This window comes from Ailuropoda melanoleuca, chromosome 3 (assembly GCF_002007445.2).
Source record: "Ailuropoda melanoleuca isolate Jingjing chromosome 3, ASM200744v2, whole genome shotgun sequence".
In the NCBI taxonomy this organism is placed as follows: Eukaryota; Metazoa; Chordata; class Mammalia; order Carnivora; family Ursidae; genus Ailuropoda; species Ailuropoda melanoleuca.
The window spans coordinates 72,096,912-72,115,111 of record NC_048220.1 but is presented as its reverse complement, the minus strand read 5'-3'; the positions used below and the strand labels follow the sequence as shown (position 1 = coordinate 72,115,111).

Here is an 18,200-nt window from a genome sequence, read left to right as displayed (position 1 = left end):
TACCACCACTGTGCCTATTCCTTTATATCCTGAATTGTAGGTTCAGGGTCCAACGTAAAATTCACAACCCTTACTACAAGTGATAGCTGAATACGAATTGATGAATGAGCATCACCTTTACAAACAGCATTTAATCTTAGTCACTGCCCAAGACGTCTTGAAATACCTTACATCTCGGAGTTCATATATGAAAGAAACTTCGTAGAATTGTTCAAATTTTAAACTAATTTTCTAAATTAAAAAAAATATATTTAAGTAGCGAAGCTGTAATGTTGAACAGCCCTCCTAAAGGTAAGACTAAATTATCTTTCTGTTGTCTCTAAGGAAAAAAAATATTAGAAATGTTGGCAAATAAAGAAATAATCAAAAAGCGTGCAACCCAAAAATAAAGGAAAATATTGTATCATAAAACTTGGACAATTAATTAATAAAAATATATTTGTCTCCTCCCCCCCACATTTTGCGCTGTTTTGGGTTGTGGAGTATATGGAGGTACCGTCCCCAGATTGCTCTTTCAGAACAGAAGCCCTCGTATTTCCCACGGCTGGGGTAGTGGCTGCTGTTTGTGCGCAGATGCAGCTTCTCCTAGGAATTGCTCTGCATGAAGGGAGCCGCCCTGCCCAAGAGCATGCCCCTTTCGAGGGCCCCCCAACATCCCAAACCAGTAGGGGACAGAGGCCTGTCTCCTTTGCCCTTCTCCTGACATGGGGCAATGCAGAAGGACCATGCCACTTCTAGAGCTCCTGGTGGTGCCTGCAATGGCCTCTGACGGAGCTGAACCACAGCTCAGACTCTGGGTTTCCCTCTCATCACCCTCCCTCCCACCCTCAGGAGCTGTTCCTAGTACAATTCTGAAAAATTTCATTCATTACCATTTCAAGGTAATGTTTAAGAAAAACGGGTATTTTTTTGTTTTAGTTTGTAATTTTAAAAATTTTCTCATTTTAAGTAAGTATTAAACGTTTTATCTAATTTTGAATTCATAATTTCGTATGCATAATTTTGTATCCTTGTTCTTAAAAGAGCTCTCAAAAAAGCCTGAATCTGGTCCTTCTCTCTTTGCAGGAGAAATTGCCATGCCATTAATCCATCCACCTGGTGGCAGGAGAAATCATTCTAATAATAGCAGAGGCTGATCTGAGCCCTCTCTGCCTGAGAGAAGCCTGTGGCCATTATGAGCGTCACCACCAACTCCCCGGGTGGTTTTTCTTCTGAATGCATTGCTGCTGGGTCCTTCTCATATTACTTGATTTCACACTCCATAAATTTAGCATTGTTCAAAAACATTTCCTAATTTCCACAATCAAATATACTCAATCATCCCCCAAATATCTTTATAGCTTTTTTTGACCTTCCACTCAGGTAAACAAGTTTGTGTGTTTTTCCTGATTGTCAGGTCTCTTTATTTTCCTTTAATCTGCAAGGATTCTTTCACTTTTATTTTCTTTCAGGACATTGTTATTTTTGAAAAGTTTAAGCCACTTGCACTGTTGGATATCCTACATTCTAGATTTGTCTGATTGTTTAGAACAACTGTCTTGTAAGATATTTCACAATCTGTATTTGTCTGATTATTTTCTCATGTTTAAATTCAATTATTCTCTTGGCAAGAATACTACATAGAACGCACTAGGAATTTTTCCACTGCATCAAATCTTTGCAAATATAAAGTCAGTGAGCCGATTGGTTTTATTGTTTGTGAATCAATGTGAAATTGGAACACTATTATTTACCCGAATGTTACCCGTGTTTCCCCCTTTGTGATTGATAAATGATCTGTATGGTGATACCTTGAAACCATGTGAATATTCTTGCACTCATTTTAGTGCTCAGAAGTCTTCAGCAAATGCCTACCTGCTTATTAAAAAAGCTAGGCAGGAAAGAAGTCTAAGAAATCCAAATGACAAAGTGGGGCCATACGTGATGCCCTATAATAAAGTGGACAGAGCTCAGGCTGCTTCTGTCTCGGCAGCACCGGGATTTACTGACTGAGCGAGCGGGGTCCTGGGCCAGGATCTGCCACAGCTGATGAGCTGCACCATGTGACCCATCGAACACTGGCCATTATGTCCAATGTTTTAACCTAAATGGTCATTATTTCCAGGTTTGCGATTTGCTCTTGGGCTGAATCTGCTCCTTTCCACTTAATTGTGTGCAACCACATTTTCCAAGAATACTTCTGCACTTACTGAATTCCTGGTGATAGTGTCACAGCATGTTTCCAAAGTGCACCAGCTGCCCAAGGACTGTCACGACAGCTGGGGTCACATTTGCCAAAACGATGCATCACATCCGACTTGTCTGGCTTGAGAGTCCCCTTAGTGAAGAACAGATTGATTGACTGACTGATTTATTTATATTAATTAGAAGACGTTTGTCCTTTTCAACCTGGATTCCCAGGGAACTTTTCTTACCATTCTCTCTGCCAGGTGCAGTAGCTATCTTAGATGTTACTGCTTCACACTGGGGGGACTCCAGCCTGTGCTGAGAACCTATGATTCTCACTGTCCTTTCATTCTGCTGCATGTACTGCTGCTGCTAGTGCTGTTTTTAGCCCCTGGTGTGTAACAGTTCTGAAATTATAATAAATATATGTGTCTACATTTTCTATGGGTCGATTCTTACCTAATTCATCAGTGGTTTAGGATCCAAAAGATCAGTATGCCAGACTAATTACTTCTGTATTTAAAGCCAGGAGCTCATTTCCGACTGTTCTGTGTCATGTTGTGACAGCAAAACATTACAGATATTCAGCATTTCACTTTTGACATAAAACATACAACCACTAGTTGATCTGATTTGCTGATTAGGTTATACTCTACAGCCACCCATTTAACATGAGGAAATATGGCTTTTTCTTCTTCAAAAAATTTAGAGGTCCCACTGATAGCGATTTGAGAACACCTTTGCTATCAATTCAGGGGATTAGTGTACTACAAAATACTTCCTTTCACCTTGCACCCTATTAGCATCTTGCCTAGGAACGAAGAATAAGAGTCCGATGTTACTTCTTCAACAACTGAAAAGGTACTCCACAATTTTTTGTAGTAGATGTAGCAAAATATCTTTTTTTCTGACTACTCTTTCCTTATCCCTTAATCTCCATATCTTGATTTATTCATATCTTTCAGAAAAAGGCAGACAACAGTCAATATATTCAGAATACCTTCCAGGATTTCTAAAAGTGAACTGATAAACATATTCCCACTCATATCCTCTGACTCACTTTCATTCACATGCACAGTTGTGTTTCCCGGTGAGGCCACATAACAGATCTTAAACTCTAAAGACAAGCTGAACAGTCAGACCAAACTGGCCGCCCAGCCTGAAGGCACACAATGAGGGATAATGGCACAATCAATATGCATTGTCCTTTTGTCATAACACAATAGCAAAGTTGAAAAGTGACCACACAATGGCTCAACATTGCCGTGTGCAGGACTAATCTGCTGTCTTTCTTAGATATTCTTTCCTGGGTTATGAAGAAATAAAGCAAGCCTAAAATTCTTCATGAGGAATCAAGAGAAAAACCACAACGGTACCAATTCTCTGTTCTTTTTGTGCTTGATACCCTAGAGGAGCTTTAAAAATACATGAATGTCTTCTTTTTTAATCTGTGTATATTATCCTTGAACATTATATTAGGATTCTCTAGAGAAACAGAACCAACAGAATCTACATATACATATACACAAAATACACATATGTGATATGAATAATATATTCTAAAATATGGACTACATTAGAATATATAGAAAGAGCTTTATTATAAGGAATTGACTCACATGATTATGATTGTCAAGTCTCCACATCTGCAGGATGAGTCAAGTAAGCCAGAGACTCAGGAAAGCCAGAGATAGAGGTCCAGTCTTGAGTACAAAAGCCCGAGAACCAGGACAGTCCCTGGAGGAATTTCAGACTGAAAAGCAGGCTCAAGACCTTGAAAGAGGCAACGTTTCAGTTTGAGTTTGAAGGCAGGAAAAAACTGAGGTCCCACTTTGAAGGCAGTCAGGCAGGAATTCTCTCTTAGTTGGGAAGGGGTCAACCTTTTCATTCTATTCAAAGAATAAATTGGGTGTGGCCCACCCACATTATAGGGAGGGCAAACTACCTTACTCAAACAATTTAAATGTGAACTTCATCCAACAACACCCCCACAGAAACACCAGGATAATGTCTGTCCAAATATCTGCGGCACAGTCACAGTGACATGTAAAACCATTCAAATATTTTCTGAATGTTTATACTCTCTTTATTTTCACCTAGCACACTACATTCCACTCCCATCACTGAACTGAATGACAGGCGACTTGACTTTGGGTGCTGGCAACTCAATGCAACCATCTCATGTAAAACCAGTACTGCTGGCAGGAGCTCATTCCTACATTTATGTCACACTCATCTTAGTTACTTTTCCACACAGGATTCTGTTTTTGAGAGATATGGAAAATCATTTTTCAAGTTATTTAACCAATACCTTTTAATCATACATTCATATTCCCGAGCAAGGATCTGTCAGGATTTCAATGCTGGACACTGCAAGGCAGTATTTTTCATTTTTTTTTTTTTTTTTTTAATTCTACAGAGATAGAGACAGCCAGCGAGAGAGGGAACACAAGCAGGGGGAGTGGGAGAGGAAGAAGCAGGCTCATAGCAGAAGAGCCTGTTGTGGGGCTCGATCCCATAACGCCAGGATCACGCCCTGAGCCGAAGGCAGACGCCTAACCGCTGTGCCACCCAGGCGCCCCAGTATTTTTCATTTCTGAGAAAGGCTTTAGAAGTAGCGGATTCCTTCGTTTATGTTATAGACAGTCTGAAGCGTGAAGCAGCAAAACGCCTTGGTCATGGGCAAGGCAGCGGGGGAACAGCGGTCAGAATCGACTCTGGATTCTCAGGCCTGTTGTACCTTTCCGTCTGCCATACTTTCTCCTGTGCTACAGCAGCAGGTAATATAGCTACCAAACAGAAATGCAACACAATTTCACACTCCTCTCAGTAAGCCCAAACCACCTTTCCTGTCATATTTAATGCTTACCATTATTGTCATCTAAATCACTAAGAGAAAATATCAGTAAACTAAGCCAAACCTACAGTAAATAGTATTGCTGAGTAAATGTGATTGCAAATACAATAGAGTGACCAGTGCAAGTAGAATCCTTCATTTCACCATGGATAGCGTATAGGAGCTCCTACTAAAGAATATTTCAAAATTACATTGCTATTATCTCCAGGAGAGAAATGCAAAATAACCCATAAAAGGGATATATTATAACCCCAAATAATAACAATGCCTGCTTGAGCAGTATCTCCTTCCCTGCAGGCACGGTTACACAGGAGCTAGCCCTAATGGAGAAGAAAATATAATAATAATAAAAAATTCAAACTTCAGGGTGTTGTCAGAGGTCCACTCCATTTCATAGTAAATTTGTTCTAAACTTAATAGACGAGGAAAAAGAAAACAGAGAATACAATGAGGAAAAATATTTTAACCTTCAGGATCTAGTTCACCCTGTTTTTCCTAAACCTGTTTATTTTAAAAAAAGTGACAGTTGTGAAGATGAAGGATAAACAGTCGTGTAAGCTAGCAGCAAAGCTGCAAGAAGGATTTCCCCTCACTTGGAGTTTCCTTGCACTCAAGGACCCAAAGTGCACTCGATGTAAGTGGCAGCTTCTCTGCTTGTCGGAACTGAGGACTCACTTTTTCCTGCCTGGTAAATGCTGGCTGCAGGGTAAAAGCTCAAGTGTCAGAAGAGGGAAGGGACTGATGGTCCACGTGTGGGGACAATGGCCTACAGTGTCTGTCTGGGTCGGCAGCTGTGCTCTCTAGAGGATCGAGTGGTCAAGGGCATTTCCAGACCAAGAAAGAGGAGGGGGATCCAGGTGAAATATTTGAAACTCCAAGAGGTTAAATTTGAAATAGTCTTTCTGTTATTGTAGCATTTTCTTAGATTGTTTGCATATAGTTCATTCTGTAAGAACTTCAGGTTTGATACAAAGACACAAGTGATGAGAGCGTTATGATCATGAGACTGGAAAACTACCTTTTTTAATTTTAACTCCCTATTGGTATTTAAAAAAAATGTCCTGTAAAAAAAAAATACTGAGGGCAATGGTACTGACTCAGACTCTGATGTTTTAAGGAGGACTTTATTCTAGCTCACTTTTTTTTTTTTTTTTTTGAGAAGTAAGCCTCAGTTAATTCCATCTTAGGGTGGTTTGGAATTGACCCAACTGTTTTATTCTTCATTTAGTGGTCTTGAAGAGAGAGGGAAGAAAGGGATTTGTTTAGAATAGAACCCAACGGACTACTCCAAATCCTAAGAGGTTGGATCTTGGCCTCTCTCAGACTACAGTGTTAAAGATAGCATACCACGCATTATTCCACGTCTATAGAGCTATTTGAACCACTCCACACCTCAGTTCCTGGGTTCTCAAATCCCTATAACTGAGTCAAACGAACCAAATATTTCAGGGTGAAATTCACCAAGATGTGAAGAAATTTAATTTGGTATTATCTATATTTCATTAAGTATGAGGGTTTAAAATATAGAAATGCCTCTGACTCTTAAGCAGTCAGGCAGTAAAATAAAGACAAACTGATGGACCTGGAGAGAGGATGCAGAGTTGAACCAGGGGCCAATGAGAGGATACATAATGATTTCTTCTTTAAAAATGCATTCACTAACATTGTTTTTAAAACAAAAGAAGATTCTAAAGGCAGGGAAGTATGCCACACTGAAAACTTAAGGTCATGTACTGTTAGCTCAATAGTACATGAGGAAAGAATTACTTGTATTCAGAATATTTATATACAGGCTGAACATCCAATCCAACCAAATCAAAAGACTAGACATATCAAAAGACGACCTTTAAAAACTTACTGAGTTGCTCTCTAACACATTAAGGGAGACTCCTCTGCCTGGGGCATTTAAGGCTGTTAGAAAAATTGCTCGGTCTTCCTACAGACCCACCTTAGGATCCAATTAAGTACATCTACTACTATTGTTTCTCACATTAATGTTATGATATCAAGTTTGTGCTTGTGTTTTTCCTTCCAATCTTAGTACCTTCAGGATGCTGATCATCCTTCAAGCTCCATTTCAAAATATCATTTCTACCTCAGATTATACCCTTATTTTTTGATTCCTTTAATTCCAAAGAGAAAATGTATATTCCCCGCCCCCCCCCTTCCTTTCCAGCGGAACTTGGATTCCATTAAGATAAAGACTGGGGTGGCAGGGTAGGAGCACCTGGGTGGCTTAGTCAGTTAAGTGTCCGACTCTTGGATTCGGATCAGGTCATGATCTCGGGGTGGTGAGGTCAAAACCCAAGCCGGGCTCCATGCTCAGAGGGGAGTCTGCTTGAGATTCTCTCCCCCCTCCTGTCCCTCCCACCTCTCACTCTCTCTCTCTAAAATAAATAAATAAAATCTTAAAAAAGAAAAATAAAAGGGGGGGTGGCAGGGTAGATGGAGAAGGTTCCTAGGACAAGATCTGAAGTTAAGGTAATTTTTCTGAAAGATTTATTAACATTCAAGTCTTCAGGGGTGCGTGTGTGTGTGCTTTTCCTCAAGTCACTTAATCATTCAACAATTTGCTGACTATTGTGAGCCAAACCTGTGTAAGAAGTACCTGAAAATGTAAAGATAGACTAAGACATAGCACCTACTCTCTAAATTTCACATCTAATGGGCAGGAGGGATTTGAACATCGCCAGACAAGAAAAACATAGAAAATGGCCAAAGAGAAGCAGGGCAGTAGCACATCACATGAAATTTTCATAAGTATCCACATGTCTAATTTATTCAAGATTCAGATTATAAGTGAGTTATTTTGTCATATCATCCATCACTGAAGATACACACTCTAGACAGAAATAAAAAACAAACACAACAAAAAAAACCATAAAAATCTTATTTGTTGCCCTGAGCATGTTTGAATTTGGTCCTCAGCTTCATTTGTTTTAGATTTTCACATTTCATGGCTCACTTAGCTCCTATGAGTCAGATGAAACATATTTAAAACCTATTCTTATCTACTTATTTGCATATATGTTTATTTTATAAGCTTGGAATTTTCACATTAACTTTCTGACCACAATGTTGAAGTCCCACGACAGAGTATGGATATTTTTTAACAATTTCATCTCTATTGCAACCTCTAAAAATATTTTTTATGCATAGCTTATAAAATGTTCAAGTGTATAAGAAAGTAGGCAGATGTATACTTAGGAAAGAACAAACTTTAATAGAGGTTCAAAAATTATTTAGAAAGCTAGATGTAAGGCAATATTTGGTAGTTTTCTAAAAACAAAGGATAAAATGCAAAATCTTAACGTGAAATTATCATAGGACTACAGAAGGCTCAACATTGAGGAATTGGAATGATGGCTTTATTTTCTGAATGAAGAATGACTGTGAACTTGAATCAATAGATTACCCTCCCTGTGCCATCTACGACTACTCATCTGTAATACTGAGCTGAATATTTCTTCTTACCTTTAATTTCTTCCTCTCCTATGTGTAGACAACAAAGAAATATCCAGAATATTCTCAATATTGGAGTGATTTGATTGTATACAATTTAGTTGGAGGTTGGAGCTACTTCTTACATCCACCAGCGTGACTGGCAACAACAAGAAAAAGGAAAGATGTAAGAATAATTAAATTTTAATTTTCTCTCCTGCCAAGAATCAGCATTTTTTTTTCTAAATTTCACAGTTATGCTTTAATGGGGTTTGTCATGTGGTCTCAGTCAAAGAGGACTTTTCAAGATGACATTCTGCTATTTCTTATCTTCTCTCCATCTGTGTCTTACACAGCAAATGTGCTCACTGTACAAATCAAAACAAGATTTGCTTTGTTCTGACAGCATTGAAGTCCAATCTTCACACTAAAAATCAAGCTCTTCTTTCTGTTACCCATCAAGTGTAACTGCTCACGGAAAATTTTGAAAATTCAGATATGCCCTGGTAGCTTGGTTTATGTATGGAGCTAAAAAGATTTTGATTTTGTTCCACTTTCATAGATACTCTAATTTCACTGTGACAACAAGAGCAATCAGATAATCTGAGGTTTATAAATAGCCAGAAAATGTTCTAGGAAATGTTTAAGGAACAGATAAAAAAAATAAGTGTAGAAATTACAAAGAAATACCATTAATTCATGCCACCTAGAAGAAGGTTATCTGAAGTTATGAAGAAATAAAATATATAGTATTTTAAAATAAGTACAAATTTGCTCATATCGAGCATATGCTATAATTCAAACCAAGCTAACAAAATACCATAGGAATCTTTAAGCCATGTACTTTAATAAATGTATATGATAGGAAAGATCATATAATGGCCTTTAATAAATTAGCTACTGTTATCTTCATGTAATTAGATGTTTGTACAAAATTTCTAATAGTTCCTTTATAATGTCCTTCAAGAATTAATTCTCTAGTCTTATTCACTAACTTTACTGCCTACCGAAATGAGGTCAACAACCCAGATAAACTTCAGACCAGTCCACTGAAAATTCCGTTAGTGACGTCCCAAACAAGATGGTTTCACTATGCCATTGCAAAATAATAATAATACTTTCGTAAATACCCTTTCTTGTGGCTTCAAAGATTTTTACAAATGTTAGCTAGGATTTTGAAATGTGAAAAAAACTATTTAAAAAGCCAACATTATTGGACATGAAAGGAGAGATGAATAAGATCTCAATAAAGATTATGAGTGTGATCAGACTTTTTAGAAACTTGACAATCAGTTTTATAAAGTCAGGAGCTGATATCCTTCTGCTTCAGTTTTTATCTCTAAAATGCCTCTGGCAGTCAGCACAGTCTCCAGTAAACAAACAAACAAATAAAAAAGGCGCTCAAGGCCTGTGAAACAGCAGGATGCCTGGCTGTCACCCCTGAGCTACACCCCACTGCTTCTTGTCCACTCAGGAGTACAGCACTACAGAAATGATGCTTCTGGTGAGTAGAAAAATGTCACGAAAGCTGAGACACTATGGAAAAACTATTCAGTGTAGTGCTGGCGGCCCTTTTTTGTTGTTCGGGTTCTCCTTTATACCTGTTGCCTGCATACTCAATCCTATCCAGGGACTGCAGTTCCCTGGATCTGTTTTACGTAGCTTTGATCGATACCGAACAACCTGGTTTTATCGTAACAGACAGAAGCTATAAAAATACAGATGCAAACTCTCTTACATTTTCATCCTTTAATTTCTGCTCCATCATCTTACCACTTCTGCCATCAGGCTCTTTTTGCGGAGGCTATTATCACCTCTTCCAGCATCCTTCACTGCCTCTAGTTTAGACAGAGAAAATATTTCTGTTCTTCCTTTTACTCTTCCCCTGAACTGCATGCCCTCACTAAAAGCTATATAATACCTCAATTACAACTCTTTTTATATTGTATTACAAGTATTATAGTATAAGTCTCTATTCTGGTCTCTAAACTTTGTGAGAAAAAGCGTTATACTTGTTTCATCATTTTTAAACCCAGGGCAAAAGCTGAGTAAGTGTTCCTGAAAAGTTGTTTGAAGCAGATGGAATGGAACGTTATATATTAATGTCTTTTTCTTTATGGTTTTACCAAAACAATATTAGGAGGCTGCGATACTGACAGCATTTCAAAATTATACCTCTTCTTCCTGGAATGGAAGGGTAATTATTTGATTCTGAAATCAAGACCAAAAATTTCAGTGACAAATCCAGGACTTCGGTTGCTGTCGTTAAAACGGAGTCGTTGAAAACTGTCCATCCATTCTAGGATTTTATGCGAAATGACTATTCAATCAAGGTTTTTATTGTAACAATGGAAACAAGACAAACACTAGCAACAAAATATTTCATTACAAGGGTATTTACTAGAAGGAATTTGAGGAGCTGTGGAGGCTAAAGAAGACTACTGACAAACTCACAGAAACTCAGGCAGAAACTAATAGAGAACAAATAGGTTTTGCCCAGATGCTGCCATCAGCACTGGGATAACTGTGACCACACCCATATGCTCTCATCTCTACCACAGCCTCGGCAAAGTGGTCAGAAACTTGCTTGTTCTTTTCAATCATTCCCCCAAAATTCAAGGTTCAAAAGTAACTGTCTAGACCTGGGTACCATGACAATTTTCCTGCCAGGTAGTAGAGAGAAAATAGGTGTCTTCTTTAACTTAAAGGAGACTGAAGTGAGAAAGGAGATAGGATGTTGCATTAGCCATGGTCCTTCAGAGAAACAGAGCTAATACGATACATTGATATGAAGATATTTACTATAAGGGATCGGCTTATGTGATTATGGAAGCTGAGAAGTACCACAATCTGCCTTCTGCAAGCTGGAAATACAGGAAAGAGTAATATAATCCCAAACTAAGTCTGAACTCCTGAGAACCAAGGGAGCTGATGGTATAAATCTCAGTTCAAATGCAGCAGAAGTCTGATGTCCCCCCTGGAGCAGGCTGGCAGGAAGCAAAAAGACTGAATTTCTCCTTCCTACATCTTTTTGTTCTGTTCAGGCCCTCAATAGATTGGCCCTCCTGGGAGAGGACAGTCTAGTTTACTGAGTCCACTGATTCTAATGCTAACTTCATCTGGAAACACCCCTACAGAAACACCTAGAAATTATGTTTAATTTGGGCAACACTTAGCCCAGTCAAGCTGACACATAAAAAATTATCACAAATGTGAAACCGTGAAAATGCCAGAGTTTTACTGTAATGAGACTCACTGAGGTGCAGACCCATTTAAGATCTGAATTCTGTTACGAAAATATTTCTCTACTCTTGGGACTTTATTATTTTAGGCTTTTCACATCCAAATTATAAAATACATAAAGTAGAAACAGGAATGTGGATAATTGATGGGTTTAGTTCCAGAACTTTTTTTTTTCTTTCTTTCACTACTTCTCCACATAAAGTAGAGGATATTTTGTCATATTTGGGAGTTTCACTTAGATTTTTTTAATCATAGGGTTTGCCCAAACTTTTTGAAACCAACATCTCTACAAGCAGTTTCCAACCCACATACATATGCTAATCAAAAAGAAAATGAAAATGTTTATAAGTTACAAGGCTGATTCACCAAAACCTGTTTAGCTCATTATAGAAAATACCATTGTTTTAAGATTAGGAATTAAGCTATGCAACAACAGACATTTTAATATTTCAGGGATATTTGTTAGAAAAAGCTTGTTTAAGGGCGCCTGGGTGGCACAGCGGTTAAGCGTCTGCCTTCGGCTCAGGGCGTGGTCCCGGCGTGATGGGATCGAGCCCCACATCAGGCTCCTCCGCTATGAGCCTGCTTCTTCCTCTCCCACTCCCCCTACTTGTGTTCCCTCTCTCGCTGGCTGTCTCTATCTCTGTCAAATAAATAAATAAAATCTTTATAAAAAAAAAGAAAAAGCTTGTTTAACTAGACAAAGTTGAGAACATATCAATAATTTTTGTAGTCTAGAGAAAGGATTTTCCACGTTCAGCAAAAATAAGCCAAATACAGGGAGAAAGTATCAGTAGGCAAAGGAGACTAAGATGTACACATGTGTGAGATTATTTGAAATGTAATTCGCTCAACCCAAGAAATAAAATATCATAAGGGAAAGTGGAGGAAGATGTGACACATTCGTATACAGTAAGCAGGAGAAACTGCTACTTCCGTCACTAAGAGTCACAACAGACCCTGCTGTATAAGCAAGGGTGAAAAATAAATCCTTCATATGCAAGTACAGGATGATCATACTGTGGAAGGCTTCTCCTAGCCAGAGTTTATCAATTAGGCATTTGTGTTGTCTCATAATTATGATATTGGCATTGTTTCCCGAACACAAGTATTGCTCATTTAGAGTTTCTTAAGTTGGGGCATTGGCTGGCTCAGTCGGTGCAACATAAGACTATTGATCTTGGGGTCCTAATGAGTTTGAGCTGCGCACCGGAGGTAGAGATTACATTAAAAGAAAAAAAAAAAGAGTTTCTTAAAAAGTAAAGTAGATGAGAAAAATATTAGCTGACCAACCATTAAGACCTACATATCCTAATATACTCCAAAAATGTTATCCAGTGTCCTCATAGAACAAATTAAAACAAGCTGTTTATATGGTTTTATATCTGTCAATTCATATATGGCAATTAAAGCATACTTCATTATGAGTGTTAGCATTCTGGAAAAAATAAATCTGCAAAATAAACACCTGAAGTTTTATATTTAATTTTTTTTCCATCTAAACACAAATCTAAGATTCTCTTGATTCTGATTCATGTCAGGAGAAGATTTTGCCTTAATTTGAAAAGTCCAGATAACTAATTTTTTAAAAAATTATCATCATAAAGAATAGCACTATTAGCCTTCAAAGCAACTTAATGAATACTTTAAAAATGCACTTCTCTTGGGAAAGCTCAGCTCACACACAGCACAGATGCTAGATTTCAGCCCGTTCTCACTCTCTTCAGATGGGTATCTTTGCACAGTGCATAACCTGTACTACCGTATTTGACTGCTATCTAAAACTCCATAGAATACTCCCAGGGAAATACTATTTCCCCTATTTCCCCACCTCAATCATATTAATCCTAATTATTTCAAAATATGTTAGTCACCATACATTGTTCATAGGATCACAGCACATTAATGCATATTAAAAAGCTCAACACTCTTTACGTCTTGCTTTTATAAATAAATAATAAAAATAACTCCCTTTTTAAAGCACTTTCTTTTTATGATGTATCCCAGTAGGCACTATACATTGTATGTATACAAATCCTCTAAGGATGGTATGCTTTCCTAGCTTGATAAAAGAAACTGTACATATTCTTTTCTTTGAGATCATAACTGTTCTTCACAGATATTTAGAGGTATTCAAAGATCTCTACAGATCCACATATGTAATTATGACCTATATTTTGATTCAATTTCTAAACTGATTTTTGAGGCATGAGTATATACTGCCATTTCATATTATTACTGCATATCTGTGTATCTGTTTCAGAGAAACCATCCCAGATTGTGAATGGCTAAAGCAGGAGAACCAGAAATCATATACATGTCATATATTACATATTTAATTTTGTTTTTATCACTCTGGGCATCTGACTTTCTTGCATATGCAACCCTTCCATTATATTTACATACTGATGTTATCCATTACCTAAATTAAACTTAGTGTTTAGCAAACTGCCTTATTCTTTGTTGGTTATCAACATATATTAATTCCACAGATTTAGGCAAAACATTTTTTCCAAGGTTACCTTTTAATCTGTACAGCTTCAAGGTGAGGCTCCAAGTATTTCTTAGTTTCTGCCTAGTTTCCTCCTCTTTGTTTTCCTATCGTTTTCCATCCTTCTGTCTTCCTCACTTTTATCCTATAAACCATGTCCTGATACTATCCTTGGATGATATGGGAAGTAGAAACCATTAAGACCCCCTTGAAGCAAACTCTCAAAGTATTTTTTGCTAATGTGAACATATTTTAGTATGATTATTCTAAACAGCAACAATGAAACAGACTTTTCAACCAGCAGTGAGAAGAAAAAGAAATACAGTGGACGAGGGGGACAGAAACCTTTGTCCTACTTATCAAATAAAATGAAAGAAGTGAAATTAAGCCTGTATAGACTAGTCAATTTTTATAAATAAGATTTCTCCATTATCACTAATAGCGTTACACGTTTTATGATCTTGAATAAATTACTTGAGAAGTAGAACTGTGATCAGAAAAGTTTCCTGTCAGACTTCGAATAGCACTCTTTCACTGCTCATGCATTCACCCTGGTAAGCCACAGAAATCAGGTCTGCTTATTTCACAGAAGAAAAAACAATTGCACTATTATCATCAATGCTGAGCTGTGAACTTCTAAAAAGCAAGTTACCTTTTCTCCACCTAATGCAGTGTCAAAATGCTGCCAGAAACATCCTGATCTCAGGATTTTTATTGCTTGTTGATGATGTATGAAGTGGAAAGAACATAGCTTGATTTTCTAATAAGTGGTTAAGCTTGCACTACTGACTACATTATTAAAAAAAAAAAAGAACTTGGTAACTGAGTAAGTATGATAGGAAAGTCACTGATGGGAAAGAAAACTGGAACACTGAGATATGTCAGCTTTATAGAGTCACATTTTTGGAAATATTGTACTTTATATCAGAGAAAGCAGTTGTGTATGAATGCTTTTAGGAAGTTATTATTATAGCATTTTTGAATAAAACGTAGTATTTTTCAAAAAAAATGCTTCCAATGGATAATATATGATTGCTTTAAAGAAGAAACAAGTTATCAGGAAGTATAAATCTCCACAATTTTCTTACTGTAAAACACAATTAGGCTTCAATAATCATAATGCTTTAGTGATAAGCAGTAATATGTCATACAGGAATGAAAAATACAGAAATGAGAAAATCTATGCTTGTCTTAAAAATAAGTTGCTACTTAGACTAATTTACACATACTTAAATTTACATATAATGAAATTACATAACAAGAAAAGTTTGGGGGCGCCTGCGTGGTGGCTCAGTCCTCAAGCATCTGCCTTCGGCTCAGATCATGATCCCAGGGTGCTGGGATCAAACCCCAGGTTGTCCTCATCATCAGACTCCCTGCTCAGCAGGAGTCCTGCTTCTCCCTCTCCCTCTGCTACTCCCCCTGCTTGTGCTCTTTCTCTCTCTCAAATAAATAAATAAAATCTTAAAAAAAAAACAAAAAACAAAGTTTGATAATGTTCTGAGTCTTTTAACAGCCTCATTAATAGGTCCTGAATACGAAGGAGTAATAGGATAACCAGACATAGGCAAAGTAGGTTAGAAAAATAGGTAAATCTATTCATTGTATGATTTTCACAGAATCATTTAAAAATAGTGTTGGCTCACTACCTATACTATATATATGTGTGTGTGATATATATACACATACACATATGTGTGTGTGTATATATATATATCTTACATAATCCTATTTTAACATAGTCATATTATTACCTCTTTAAAGCCTGTTCTACATTAGCAGTATCATTTTACATACTCAGACTGCATTTATATTTCCAGTTACACATTTACTTTCTCTCTATAGGAAATGGCTGCAGTATGATTGCAAATCACTTTTAAATCAAGACAGCAAAATCAACAGTATTTCCCTCTAATTATCCATCACGAGCCTATTCTGAAGTCTCATGTTACACATCCTTCTTGGTTTGGCATTCTTTCCTTCTAGGACCCAGGCTGATGGAGCAGCCCCAGTGCATACATGTCAAGTTAATGCCAGGGCAACGGAGCCATGGTGGAGCCATCTAATGACTATTTATGGTTTTGTTTGGAAATAATATAGCTCACTTCCATTCAATTTCATTGGACAAAGCCAATCATATGGCCATGCCTGATGTCTACGGGGTAAGTGCAGCAAGGAGAGGTTTGGTAGAGAAAAACTATTATATTTAGTCAATAATCCATACTAGCCCCACATTCAAATCCAAGTCCTCCAACAGTACTGGCTCTGCCTACTAATCTATTATTAGCCCAATCTATTATCAGAACTCTTTCCTTACCTCTACACTAAAACTCTTCCTGCTTGGGTCAACTCTAGGTTGGCATATCTAATGGACACTTTTCTGTCCTTATATTTTGATTTACTGGCAGCATTCATTTCCCAGTCCCTCCTAACTTCTTTTTCATTTTGACATTCAAGACTCTAAACTCTACTTCTATTATTTCTAATTCTCTACTTTACTTTTTTTCCAGTCTCCTTTGCTAGTTCCTTCTCTAACTGTTCTCTGAATGTTAGAATAGGATTCAGTCCTAGGGTCTCTTTTTGGTTGTTTTTATTATTTTCTAATCTCTCCCTAGATGTTCTCCTCATGGCTTCAGATTCCAATTCTGGTAACTCTCAAATATCTTCGACCTTGACCTCTTCCCTGAGCCCTATCCACTTGTATATCCCACAGGGATCTGAAACATAGTATCTGTAATACAAATTTTTTATTTCTCTCCATTCAAAATGTGCTTCTTCATAAGTTGTTTGATAACATTTGAATTCCTTCAGGTTCTTCTAACCAGTGATCAGGGCTTTACTGTTTAAACTTCCTTGCTCTCACCTTTTATACTAATCTATGATAAAATATTATTTATTTTTAGAACAACTTTATTGAGGTAAAAGTGATATATCTTAAAGTATTGCCCATATAACTCAATCTTTCTAGAATTCTCTTTAATCCACCTTCTTATGCCTACTATCTATATCCATTCAGTTTTAGAGTAATAGTAACTTCCTTGGAAAGCCCTCTCTAACATACCAGTCAAAATTTGCATCTAAAATATGATTTATATTTTTCTGCTATTATCTCCCATAATAGCCTGATTTTTTAAAAAATAATTTTATAGAGACTACCTCTGGCTCATAGCTGCACATCCACTCTTGGGATAAGAAATCTATGGAGTCAGTGAGTCCTCACTCCTGTTTCCCTTCTGGACAACATTCTGTATACATGAGTGTGGATAGTCCCCGCCCCAACAGCCCTGAACCTACTTATAGTAGGATTGGTGAGTGATGTTGGAGATAGGAGGTGGGAAGATAGTGGATGGAGTCCAGGACCTAACATCTATGCTCTTGCCCTGGGCCCTGGAAACATGAAGAGAAGGTGTGCCCACTGTGCTCCTTTTTAAATCAGAGACTTAATGACTGCAGCCTGCTATTTCGGTTCTGTCTCTCAAAAGAAGAAAGGAAATCACTTAACGATGAGTACCAATTCAGCCCTTTTGTTCTCCACAGTCTGCAGTCATCTCTCTGCATTCAAGAATCATAAAAACAACACAAGCACTCCAGTGTGGCCACACTTCAAATTTTATTTACTTGTTTAGTTCTACTTTCCCCTTAGGAAAAATTTTTATATAGATATGTCTTTATGAAAGCAAGGCCTTGTAATTTCTCTTTACATCTACTAACATACTTCCTAGGAAGCCTTGTAGTGTCTAGCACTTTAATTTTTTTTTTTCTGATATGACAGAAGGTGTACTCTCAATTTTAGAAATGTTGGGCTATATATTTAGTTGTTCTAGTTGTAAGACCACATATACATTATACTGAAAATATGAGATTGTCCAATGTAAAACAAATCTTTTTGAATCTACATATAGAAAGGTCTAATTGTTGAGTATTGATAGGGACAGTTTGAGTATATCCTCCATACTATGGTATGTGTTAATTTGATTACTTAGAACCATTTTTTTTTCCCAT

General features: G+C 37.3%; 1 long non-coding RNA gene across 1 annotated transcript; it reads right to left on the bottom strand.

Moving 5' to 3' along the window:
* Positions 1 to 967: 967 nt before the first annotated feature.
* Positions 968 to 4,559, bottom strand: LOC117801542. Its single transcript, XR_004624172.1, has 3 exons — positions 4,478 to 4,559; positions 3,786 to 3,939; positions 968 to 2,573 (listed from the first exon to the last, which is right to left on the bottom strand). It is a non-coding gene; the product is annotated as an uncharacterized LOC117801542 (long non-coding RNA).
* Between the last annotated feature and the right edge of the window lie 13,641 nt (positions 4,560 to 18,200).